The sequence below is a fragment of the Mycetomoellerius zeteki genome, unplaced genomic scaffold (assembly GCF_001594055.1).
Source record: "Mycetomoellerius zeteki isolate Tzet28-1 unplaced genomic scaffold, Tzet1.0 scaffold48, whole genome shotgun sequence".
NCBI lineage: Eukaryota > Metazoa > Arthropoda > Insecta > Hymenoptera > Formicidae > Mycetomoellerius > Mycetomoellerius zeteki.
In genome coordinates this window covers 198,383-212,302 of record NW_017257479.1, presented here as the reverse complement: position 1 = coordinate 212,302, position 13,920 = coordinate 198,383, and positions in this window count along the sequence as shown.

The following is a 13,920-nucleotide window of genomic DNA, read 5'->3' as shown; positions in this document are numbered from 1 at the left end:
TTACTTTGCCCTTTAGTTATTATTTTTTATTTATAATATATATTATATATTAATATAATTTATATTATAACAGCATTTTCTCCACTTTTATTGTATTTCTTATGCATCTATTTGTTATAATACATGACACGCGATTAAATATTTCATCGATCTGATTAAGATCGTTAAAAAAATAAAAAAGCACATTGTCGTTAAATGCGCGCGCGACCTAAAAGTGATGTAGATTGATGAATTTTGTAGCCTGCAATTTTTAACCTTTATAACAGGCAATACTTGTGCCTTGTTCAAAAATTCCTCCCATTAAAACGCGATCCGACTGCCGTTCGGTTTCTGTGAATTTCCGAATTGTAATTACGCTTACATTTTACTAGCAGGAGAGGGAGGGAGAGAGAGAGAGAGAGAGAGAGAGAGAGAGAGAGAGAGAGAGAAAGAAAGTATGAAAGAGAGAAAGAATGAGAGGAAAAACGAGAACAAGAGAAATGGATCGATGCAATAATCACACTAAGTGGCATTAAACGCGGAAGTGATCAAGATAAAAAGTTATTTGTTGTATATATTGTAAATATGGTTTTAAGAACGTGTGTCTAACATTTACGTTCACACGACTCGTTAATGTAAATCGCGTTACAAAAAGCGGTAGATTCAAGTTTATACAGCTTAAGTTTTAAGTCGTAAGTTAATGACCCGAGTAACAATAACGCGCGTTTCGATATTTAAATAACAAAAAAGGAGGAGTAAACACTATTTTCATGTTCGGAGAGTCAAATTTTTTTAATAATCAATGAAATGACGTAAGATAAATAATGATAATGTAATTTGGCTAAAAAAAACGAGATGGAGATAAAGATAATATTCGAGTCATTCTTTAGGGATACAGCTTTTAGAGAATTTCACTCGATTTTGTCGTAGTGAGTCGATGATGAACACAACATGTCGTGTTTTTACTTCGCTAATCGATATATCCTTTAACGCGTTTATAGAATAGACATTTGCGATGCAGTCAGATGCTTTGACCTGAAATATCGCGGATGTAACGAGCAATAAAGAATTAATCCCATCAAAGCTCGCAAGAAAATCAATTATTTAAATAACAGACTGTTCGCTAAGTTAGAAAAAGCGCCCGAGGGATAAAACCGCTACAATGACAAAAATAAAAACGTTAACGTCAAATTAACTGAGAAAACCGGATGAATTTTCTTAATGAAGCTTAACGGGATATTAAAATATTAAAATGCAAATTTACGGTATGCATTCAGATAATGTAGCGATAAGCTTCTGTTGAAACATTAATAAAAGGATAAATATCTTCACTATCCCTTTTATTGATGAGGATTATGATGATTCGATAATATCGATTCGTATTAGAGCTTATGTAAATTTGACTCGCAAGACTCGGGCCTAAATGGTCGAGAAATGTACTTATAGAGAGAGCTCGTGACGTGCGACTTATCAATTAATTTTATTTTTTTGTAACAAAAATTCGATACTTTATTTAAATAAAAAGTCAGTGAGAAATCGTACTTGAATTTATAAAGAAAGAGACTATAATATTGTAATTATATATATATTGTACATTGCTGCCTAGAGTCACGTAACACTATATTTAACATGATCAAATAATTATCGAACATAAATGTTGCATAACTGAACTCAGAGTCGCATGCCACGTGCTATCTTTGTTAAACAGAAATACCACTCGCTCCTTGTACTGTTTCGCTTATGTGTCAATATGGCAATTAGCTTGATATAGTATTCGTTTCTTCTTTTTCCTCTACTGCAGAAAGAATCTGATGAACGAAGTGATACGAAACAAGGTGCTGTATATCAAGAGATGATTTTTTTTTTATAAAAATGGATATTTAGCCAAAATTCAGCAAATATCGTTCTTTGCATCCTTATTTAAATTTTAATAACGGATCGAGGAAATTATAGTAACTAACTCTGAAAAGGACAATTTTTTCATGACGCCTACTTTTATATTCACATGCAATGCGCTATATTTGACAATGAATACGGTAAGCACCGTTTGCACTTTCAATGATTAGAGAGACATAATTACTGTATCATTAATATATTAATGACAATGTTGTGGAATTTTTTAATACGCTGGACATTGTTAAGAGAAGTGAATCATTACATTTGTTGTTTGAGAGTTGAAACAATAATATTTGCAAAGTAAGCTCACTCTACAGTGAAAAAGATGCGAAATGAAAAATATTCGCTAAGTTAAAGCGAATTAATAATGCGAATTAGTAAGGTTTGTTAAAACAAGGTGCAATCTTAAATTATAAAATTGAACGTTCGGCCTTTATGTGTCTGCAGTTCTATTTACTCGAGTCGCCCTCGGAGCGTTTGCCAGTTATACTTTTGAGATTACCTATTCGTACGAGAATATACAATCGAGTTAGCAGAGTACAATTCTGTAATAATAATAATAGAATCGCGTTGCGAGATCAACGTTTGGATCGTAGTTTCCTGCATTTTTCTCTTCCGTCGAGATTTTGGATTTCGATGAGCCGGATTTTTGGAATGACCGAAATTAAAGACTTTTATAGATGCTAACTTTTAGAACACTTTATGTGACAACAAATTTTAATGTTATAGATATATGATAACGATTCTTCAGGCAGTCGATTTTCGAGAGTTAATTGACAATTACACGATCGAGAAGAGAGATACGACTCTGAGAAGAGATCCAGTTTTTCTGAAAAATCCTGATGACTTCATCGAAATTCCGAGAATAATCCGGCGAGATTTTATCGCATTTTCTCGAATGGAACTTGTACAATATAGAGAAAATTTTCAAAAATTGCTATAGTATAGTGTACTATACTAAGCTGCGTTCCGTTTCACGCATACGCATGATGCATCTTTTATCCTTGTTATTCACCGAATGTTAAACAAGGATAAATAATGCATTATGCACATCACGCGTGAAACGGAACGCAGCCCTAATACTATAATATTAGCGTAGAAAATCTGTCAAAAATTGAATTCGTAGGAGTGTGAAGTACAAACTGAAGACACAATAAATGCACGTGCGAATCTGCGATAATCGCGAAAGGGTTAAGAGGTACTTATACGCGTAAAATGATAAATTTGTTTTTTTTTTTGTAAATATACATATAGGATGCCGTGAGACTGCGCGGTCGCTCTTAAAAATATTTTTGACGATCGATTGATCCATTGTATAGAACACACGATTCAATCATGTAGTACGTAAAATATAAATACGTGTGTATAATATATAGTATTTTTTCATGAGAGTCGCAACGAGACGACGATAAGTTGGCCAGGCTTTTTAAATATAAAAAAAAGAAGATCTTAATCGTGCCGTTGACGATGCATCAGTAAGCTTCCGTAAGTGGTTACTGAATGTCTAGACAGCGTTGGGCGGACGTAATCAGGCCTTGTCGAAAACCTCTTTGGAACATTAGCCCTAAGAACACCGAAATCGGCCAAGCAGTGCTTGTTTTCAGCTTTTCATCTTTCGTCTCAATAAAACCGTTACAGTAAACTGTACAATTATTTTCTATCTCGTAAACAGAAATGCATTCTTAAAAATATATGTTCACAGTACGCATATTTAAAAGCGTATAGGTCGCGGATTTGCATACGGTCGATACACTACGGCTACGTGTCGCCGAGTAACTACCCTTCGCAGGAACTATAGTCGTCAGATAAAAATAAAAAGATCCTGAAACAGAGCAGCTGTGCAAAGCGGCCACCTTTCTCCAGTTGGTAAGAGCATGTAACCGATAAGGAGCTCGGTGTTCTCGGAGGGCTAAGTACGGATGATGGTGGTGAATTATACGGTACCTTCTCTGCGCAAAGAATGCGCAACGAGTCGCAATTCTTCTACACGCTTGTAGTAATATTATAGCGCTGGTATAATATTTTATTAATTATCATTAACCGCGACAACGTAGCATTATGCGAAATATATACATATATATATATATATTTCGTATAATGCTATATATACACGTTATATATTCTGAATATTATATATTTTTACTGTGTAATTATAATAAATTGCTATACAATTACTAAATCAATCCTGAACGCGTAATTCACCTACACAAATTAACGATTTACGGATCAACATTCGATCTATTCGAAATTGCCATGAAAATGGAAATTCTGTCCATCAGCTGGTCTGGCTTTTTGACGTGCCGCTTTTGGACCACTGCTGCATCCGCGAACGTTATGAGATTAGCGTTCGTTTATCGAGGTTTTTGTAAATATGTATTTAGATCATATAAGGTGAAATAGAGAAAGAAAAAGAAACAGAAACAGAGAAAAATCAGATGAAATATCGATGTCTTCGATGTTCTTTCTATACAACGCGAGATTAATTCGTCGATAAAACTCTTCGCTTCTTCCTGTATTTTTCAGGAAACGGGGGCAGATTAATATAACTAAATCTTTAAATATCAATATTCTGTGTCCCTCTTATCTCGGATTTTGCGTGGAATCGAACAGTGATGGGAATCCAAATAACACAAACGTTTCTTCGAGTTTTATCAACAACGAAATATAATCAATACGCGTAATAAATATCAAAAATTTGAAATTCTTAATCAAATATTTTATATATTTATGATATAAAAATTGCAATTATGTCCTACATATGATATTATTAATATATTTTAATTTCGCGATAATATTTCCGTTTCACTGAAAATAATCGTAAAATTTTTATTTTAGAATTATAATATACAATTCGTGCTTTTGTTTAATTAGTTCTTTCAATTTTCTCTATAATTTTCTACCTTCAAAAGTAAAAAATAAATTTTTTAATTTTTTGATCATGCTTGAACATGTTTCTTTTTTAAATATTTATTTTTGTTCGAGAAATACAAATAAAAGCGCATTTTGTTCACGTTCGTCGGAGAATTTCCTTTAGTAAATAAGAACAAAGGAATTTCGCTCCATTTTATTCATACGACTCAATTATCGCTCGAACTTTCTGGCCAAGGTTGCAAGAACAGAGAGTACATCCGTTCCGAGTAAGTCTGATTTATCTAGCACGTAGCAAAGTTTGCACACACACGTCTTGCCCCGTAAACGAACTTTCGAGATTAAGTCTTTTCGTTCATGTTCTACCAATCAATAGATAGCAGTAGGCGGTAAGTATTCTGACAATTCTCTTTTATTTCAAATTCTCCCGATAAATACGCGATTAATTGAATTCCCATCACTGACTAGTTGTCCAGTGACAGCAGCAGCAGCAGTATAGCAACAGCAGCAGTAACAGCAGCAGCAGCACCTTGTACAAACACGAATTTTACGGTAGAACGGAAAGACAAATGAATTTTAATAACATGCCGTATATAAAAAGAACAAAAAGGCGAATCGATTCGAAGTGGTTTTATTTCTCGCGCGCAAGGAGAAAAAAAAGTTAGATTTATAAAAAGAATCAAGATTGATTATATTTTAGTAACGCGTTTGATATCTGACGAAAAATATTTCGAGCGACACGTGCAAAAATTTTAAAGAAGATGCAATTTAAGAAAGAAAATGAGAAAGAGAGATAGAGATACGTCAAGGACGCTTCTCCTTCTATCTTGTATTTTCAGAAACGTGCCTCTATGTGGGCGGTTTGATAGTCACTAAAGACGAAGTGTGTTGAGATAAGAATTTAGGACGCGAAGTTTCTTCTATTTGTGTGCTTCTAGAGACGAGAGACACGTAGCTATCGTGTACCGATTTGTCTTTAATGTTAATGATCAATTAATTCCTTCGCTGTTTATTAATTCACTCGCTATACCGAATCTGTAACCGTTCGCAAATTGATGCGCGACATACATGAGATAAAAATATACACGTACAGAAGACATGCATGAACAGATCTGTACATACACATGTACAATTAATTATGAGATTTTAGAGAGATTAAATGAGTTACAACCCAAGAACTTGGTTACGAGCGAATGCGCTAATGTCCACGCGCAGATTCATACTTCTTTATTTTTGTCATATCGATATTTGGTCGATAATAAAATGCATATTAGAGAGAATAAAGAATTGTTTCTATCAATTATTATTACTTTATATTCCTATATATTCCTAAAACTTTCATCCACATCGTTTTGACTTCCCAAATATTCCTATATATACATTTTAAGACGCGAAGACGTGAAATTCATAGAGCACTAAAAATCTTATTAGTAATAAAAGAGTAACGCGAAGATATATTAATAAATTATATCCTATATCAGGTGTATTAATAAATTATCGTCAACGGCGGAAACATTTTTTTATCACTGATAAAAATCTTATTGATATTAAATCCAGGTTACCTCTTTCAATGCGCAACTTTATTTCTGTCTCCCCAGTCCTCTGTCTCTCACTTTCCTAATTATTCGAATATGATTATTTATTACGTAAATGGAAAATTTATCAATAATTTTAAAATAGGTGCTATTGAAAATCAATTAATTGTTCAATAGATAAGCAAGATGAACGGTAGTTAGTGAGAGAGAGTTATTGGAATAAGTAGCGGAAGAGAAATTACAACCCCTCTTTCTCTATTGCGTGATAAAGAAAAAGAACGACCCATAACGAGAGCCATTTTCAAGCACTGCTTCCAATATGTCCAGGATGGAAACGACCATAGCGCTCTAATCGAGCTTGTCCTACTTTCTCGCACCTTCTAGACCTTTTGTACTGTAAATGTTACTGCCGTAATAAAAAGTTACGTGCGTTGTCGCGGAAACATGTTAAAACAATAGTACGTGTATTTGTGTGCGCGAAATTACCTTAACTAACATCTTATTAATTAAAAACACATTAATTAAAAAATAGATTGCTATTGATTTTATTAACGGAAAAAATAATATAAAAAATATTTGCTCTTGAAATAAAAAAACACAGAAAGAATAATTTTGATGAAGTAAAAATTTAATTATATACAGATCTGAAAATAATTTTGTTGAACCATCCAAATAATTATGCAGAACACTCAAACTAATTACTAGAATGTCAAAACATTTTGGAGATTGAATTTTTCCATTGCTCAACGTCCTACATGATTATTTTAATGTCCAACAAAATTATTTTCAGATCTAGTTGAATTTTTTAGATACTTCAACGAACTCGTTCTTTCTGTATAATTACATATTTTGTTAAATAAAATTAACGGATATATTTCTAATCATTCCTTTCTGCTAATTCCATCTTTGTTGAATTATAAATTCCAAATGTGTGAATATTATGTATAACTTGTTGAAATTAGAATTTGTACTCAATACGATTAAAAGGTATCAATTATCATTCTGAAAATACATTACTCTAATTCTCTGTAAAGAGATAACAAATTTATCATCGTTTGAGAACAGAAATCGACGTAGGGACAGAAAATTAACGTGGAAACAAAGATTGTCCTAATTAGAAGCTCATGAAACAATAACTGCACGATGTTCGTTAACTGTATGGTTTACCCTAGTTTTCGTGCAAATGTAAAACAAACTGGTCATACTGTAACGCGATGCGTTCATCCTTGAACTATTCATTGCAACGAAACGCAACTTCAAGAGACAAATAGCAATTAAAAATTCAGAAATGCGCGCGCACGAATTTTCGCTCGCATTTTTGTTTATCTACACATTATTATCGTCTGTAATTAAAGGCCCTGCGATCAAACGCAGTACGCGAATTCACAATAATTATCTCCTGTAAAATTAGTCTACCGAATCCGAGAGTCAGGAATAATGTTTCGTTTAAATTTTGTTTTATATCGTCGCGAAAACGGAATTACATCGCGATCAAATTAAAAGTACTCTTCGACTTTTCGTCTCATTGTCAGTAGTACAGCTCAATTCCATGTAGAAACACGAATACGTTATGCTACTCTCGCCACCAATGAAGCGATCGCCATGCGTGTGACCCCCTATTCTCATCAGCCGACCTTCCCCGGCGGCGACTGATATAGAAAGCTATTGCAACAAATTGGATTTTAATTTAACTCGGTTACAAACATGTTCGCGCGCACACGTGGCACGGATTGGACCGCCGCCAGATAATCGAGAGCTTAAATGGAGTTCGAATGGAAAGCCGATTGTTCTTTGCAGGCCACAACGAAGCCCACTTTGACATTCGCCCGCGTCGCCGTTGTTTCGTTTCGTACTTACGTTAAAAAGTGCATCGATAAATTGTCCTCTGACCCAGAAGCGAGATATAACGCACGATTGCGAAGCCTCGTTTAATTTTATAAGCATCATATAACAGTTCACGCGCGATATATCAATTAACTATAAGACTTGAGCTAGTAAAGAAATCAATGTGTTAATTTAACCTCTTCAGACATGATTTTATTGGAACCATGTTTTCTTTTTGTATTCATTCGTACTGCAATTTTGTCTAAGTGGGGACATTCAGCAATAAATGAAGTAAGTATGATTCATGTCTTGCACAGAAGGTGAAAGTCCAGTGATACGTCCGTATACATTACATTAAAAAATCTGTTCATTTGAGATTTTGCGGCGCTCTCTTCTTCAGTCTGCGAAAGGTTGTCTTGTCATCCATCAATCCATAAACCAGCTGATTGGGGTGTAATTGCATTCTCTTTTTATATGCATTAGTACGTGTCACGATTTCACGACTTCCTCTCTCACGGATGGAATACCCAAGTCATGGTGGAGTCTTTCATTTGAGACGAACCAGTCTAGATAGCACACGGCATTAATAGAACATATATGAACGTTTTAAGAATATTTGTACATTCTTAAAATGTTCTATGAACGTCTTTAAAAGTTTGGTGCTGTATGGGAAGGGGCATCGACAATTATGCGGAAAGTTTTGGACAGAACTCTTTGGAGGATTTCCATATTGGAATTGGCTGTTGTTTCCTATAGCTGGTAGACCATAGGCCCATATTGGTTTAAGAATGCATAAGAGAAGTTTATTTTCTAGTGAAAGTTGAGAGTTTCATGAACTCTGAAAAGGATGCATATTTTTCAGCATTACCTTGAAACTCCTATCGTGCTTGGGTTTATATGTATAGAATTCAGTTTGCTTAATTTCTAGTTGTTTTACAATTATAGAGTAAGTTTCGAAAGATTTCGGTTAGATTTTAATCTGTTCATTATGGAGAACTTTGATCTCATAATTTGCTTTTGCGTGTTCATTTAGTAAAAGGATGAGAGATTATATATTACTGGCTCTGTCAACAAATATTGGCAATGATTTAATTGGCTTTTCTTTAATTTCTACATTTTCAACTTGTTCTTCCTCACCATCAATGGGAGAAAAGCTGTTTGACGTGGGCACTGGTTTGCCGAGCCAGTAGGTATTAAGTTTAGTCTGCTTTTATTTTCTGATAGGTGCTTCAGGACTGGTACGTGGTCTTTTCCTCTTGTCTGATACTATCGTCCAGGGAATCTTATGATCTAGGTTTACTTCTTGGTTTGCCATAACCTTCGAAGGATTTTTGTTTTGGTTATCACTGCCATGTAGACTTAAAGGATAACCACTAAGTGAAAAAGAGCGAGATCTACATCGAGTTCACATTTGATGGAACTCTTTCCAGCAATGGTTGACCCCTCCTCCCTCCCCAAGATCCTTGGGGCCAGCCTCCGAGGAGGGTGGATTTTCCAGCACAGCTGGGTTGCCACTTGGGTAGCGTTTCCGTATGTTTTATCCATTGCATAGGTTTGTTGACTGTTGGTCCGCGGGAGATATTTTATTTCTCTCCTATCCTCCAGCAATCGAAGGCTGTTGGCGAGCGATCCCCCATCCGCCATCCAGGGGACGCGTCTCCTAGTGGTTACAGTCTTCGTCGATGGGAAACTACATGTTAAAAAATTTTTATTCAAAGATACTTTAATAAGTAATGCATATTAAACAATTTTTTTTAATTGTCTTTTTCCAACATATAAATTATTATACTCTCTAAATCTCGTGGAGTGAAATCTCACTCGAAGAGTCTGAAAATTGAGTCAGTCTTGAAAAAGTGAAAATGTGGCCACTCTTTTTAAAGTGAGAGATTTACTTTTTTGGAATGAGATTCATTCCGAAGGAGTGAGATTACACTTCAAAAAAAGGATTGAGACTTCACTTCCTTTGGAGTGGATCTCATTTCAAAAGAGTAAATCTCACTCTAAAAAAAGTAAAAATCTAGCACTCTTGAACAAGAGTGTAGTAGTATTTTCACTCTTTTTTCAAAACTGGCTCAATTTTCAGTCTCTTTGGGTGGGATTTTACTCCACGAAATTTAGAGAGTAGGTACACTCAGATGATAGAATTAAATAGTGTCGAATCAATGGATAATGTATTCAAATTTCATATACGTTACACAGGGTCTGTAGGAGTTAAAAAGCGATATTATTACTCTGATTCTATTCATGATTGCGTTTTAAGGCCGAAAAAGATTTTGGCGCGCGGTTTGCAGAATTAGATGCGTATGAATTCACACAGAAGTGTTTAAGCACTAAGATCCGCTTTTGAATATAAGATTTTTCTTGTTTAATTAGATTTATTCTTTCGTACTTTAACGCTATTCTGTCGTCGGATTTTATCAATTCTTAATATTCCACGTGCGATCGCGATAAACGCTGTAATCGTATCACTCGACGGTGCCCACAATTTTTCATCCAATTGAATTTTTCCATTGCGAATCACGACAAACGCGCTTATCGCACGCAAGAATGATGTATCCACTATATTTAGTCGGCTACTAAACCGGATGACGCTTCTTGTTGCGGCGCATATTGTGCTGCAGTGTGACAGATGACACGGATGGAGCGTCGACAATCGATTAATTTGCCCGCTCGACCGCCAGCTACATCCACTTACATCCGACATTCGTTCGCGCCGCGACACGACGCATGTATCGACTAATCAGCGCCGATTTGTTCGCCGATCGGAACGTGCAGCATCCGCAAGCGAGCATTGCGTTGTTTACAACCGGAGCGTGATTAAATAGATAGCGCACAATAAATATTCGTTCCTATCCGCATATACTTTAAATAGACATAGATATAATCCTAATATACTCCTAAATATCCTATTAAATGTCTTTCGCGCGCGCACGATGCCTAGAAATATAATTTATTTATTTGTCCCGATATCAGTTATAAATTGAGAATAAAATAAATGAATAAATAATATGAATTTTTGTATATCAAGTATTCTGCAATGTTCAGAAATATTTCACTGATCAAATTGTGGTGTCAAGTATATTCAAAATGTCAAATAAATAAAAATATTTTAAGACAACAAAACATACTTATTAGAAAAATGACAAGAATATCATGTCATATAAACCATTCCTTAAAAATTGTGGGCATTTGAAATAGAAACATCAACATCAAAAATGTGTCAACTTACGTTATATTATATCGAAAATGATTCAATATGTTATTGGTTATTATAGCATATATATTATATTATTATTAACGTCCAGTTTTTAAATCAACAATTTTATCACGCTTTAAATCATAAATTCTTCTCTCATCCACTCGAGTCCCCAATCATTCACGAACATTCAAAATTAAACACCATTAGTCAAAAGCAAATATGAATTATAAATATCGGTATAATTTCCAAATTATCGAGATAATCTGTAATAATGTAATTTGGGTGGTTCGAGGCCAATTGATCATTAAGTAAATTAAGCACAAAGATTATCGTACGTTTCCTGTAAATGGTGTAAATAATAGACTTAAATATTTCTTACAAAATATTCGATATACTCAGACATTACGATTTTATTTGCATTGTTATAAAGTCAATTAGTCACATCGAATGAAGAGGTGACTAGTATTAAGGTCGCTCGATAAAACGGGGATGATATCAAACGATCGCGAAATCTGGTAGGTCGATGTACCTTGTAATAACAATCGGATATCACGTAAACGATTCCTAATTATCGGTGCCGCGGCAAGCGCGGCAGAGCAGAACGGAATTTTGTACGGACGGACAAATCGTCGAGAGACATGCAACGAACACCCACCCTCCACGATTAATTGTAAACCCTACCTTCAACATCAAAAGTGGCTTTAAATATATAAAAATAAATTTACTGAAAAAATGTGTAATTTTATATAAACAGTAGGATAATGATATCCATAATTACGGTCTAATCTTATTGATTAATCTTACAAAAAATTTACGAACAAAATCCCTGCTAACGTGCTGTAGATAAGAATATGCAGACGATCAGCTGCGGATATTCTACAATGATAATGAGAGATCTAATTAGATAACAGTAGTGGTGAATGAATAATGTTATTTGTGAATGTAAGAGCAACTGAAACAACGGTAACGAGATACTTGCTTCGTGTTAGAAATATCAGATGTGTAACGCTATATAATATCTGTGTGATCGCAAATAACAAAATGTCAAGAGGACCAGAGCAAACCGGGTCCGAAATATTTCGAACAAAAATCTATTCGTGTTTTACATATACGACAAAAAGTTAAAAAAAAGCATTTAAAAAAGAAAAATCGACAAAGCAAATCGACTGATTTTTATACATTAAATATTTAAAAGGTCAAAGTATATTAAAATAGCAAAGCTAGAATTATTTACACAAAATAATTTTATAATTTTATTTATACAATATATACAGTAACTTATTTTATTATTTTCAATTTTTATATGAACTCCAAAGCTGTATTAATTCAAATAATAAATAATTGTTTTAAAATAATTTGTTATATAAAATTACATTTTTCGTGCACAAGATGGCTTTTCCTAAATTACTTCTGTAATAAAAATAATAAATTCCAATAATTAATTCTCTGAAATTTTCTGACTGTTAAATTCACATTTCAAGCGATAGATACTTTCCACTTGATATAATAAATAATTATAAGATGTATTGCCTATTTTTGTTTTACGGTATTAATAAGCATTAGTTTAGAACTGTCAAGGTTCGTCAAACTAGATTATAAAATAAAACTTAAAATAAAACGTCAAAATATCAGAATTGTAACACTTGACATTTTTGATATATTTGTTTTTTATCTTAATTTACAATCTCTCTTTTTGACAAACCGTCGAGAATTCTAAATTAGATTATTAATATCGTAAAAAAAGAGAAAAATGACATCTCTGATAATCTTGTTCGTACATATCAAAGCTATACATGAAATCATTATTCCACAATTAATAGAAAGAAAAAAAGATGCAATATACAGAATGTCCCATTTTAATGTCCCACCCCAAATAACTTTTTTATTTTTCATCTTAGAAAAAAATATTTCAGACAAAAGTTGTATTTACATTAAAATGGGACATCCTATCGTTCAGGTGATCGCAAATAATAATGGAAAAAAAGGAAAAACTATTCAACCCTATAAAGTAGCATCTCTCGGAGAATGCAAGTGAAATTAGCGTTTCGATTAAGCAGGCAATGTATATCGTTCTGGCAATGTCGACGGTTCATCGCTCCCATGACGCAATACGCCCCAAGGAACGTTTTTCGCGACCGATACCACAGCTCTGACAGAATAATGCGCGAGTTACAAATGCGTCGTCTATATACGCCGGGAGCAGCGTTATCTTTCTGCAACAATGCGCCAGTTTATCGACGCGCTCGCGCGCACGTTTATTAACAATCAGATCCTTTTTGTCAGTTTTATCATTTGCGCTTCGTTTATCGAAATCGGTCGACTGCAGAAAAAGAACTGCCTAAGCATTCCGCTGTGTTTTTCCCCCCGGTCGTTTTTTAATTATTATTTTAAACAAGCGCATCACGTACAACACATATGTATGCAATTATAGTCTCGTGGATAAAAGTTGGAAGCAAGTAATTTCACGTATTGAATCCGCACAATTCGTGCAACGCGACATCTGCTCTATATATATCGCATGGAACATTTAATGCTAAAGAGAGCGTGTCTTCACCCTCTCGTCTGACGTTTATCTTCGCCGAGTCTTCGCAGAGGTTGTGAATTAGTCTCCACCTAATT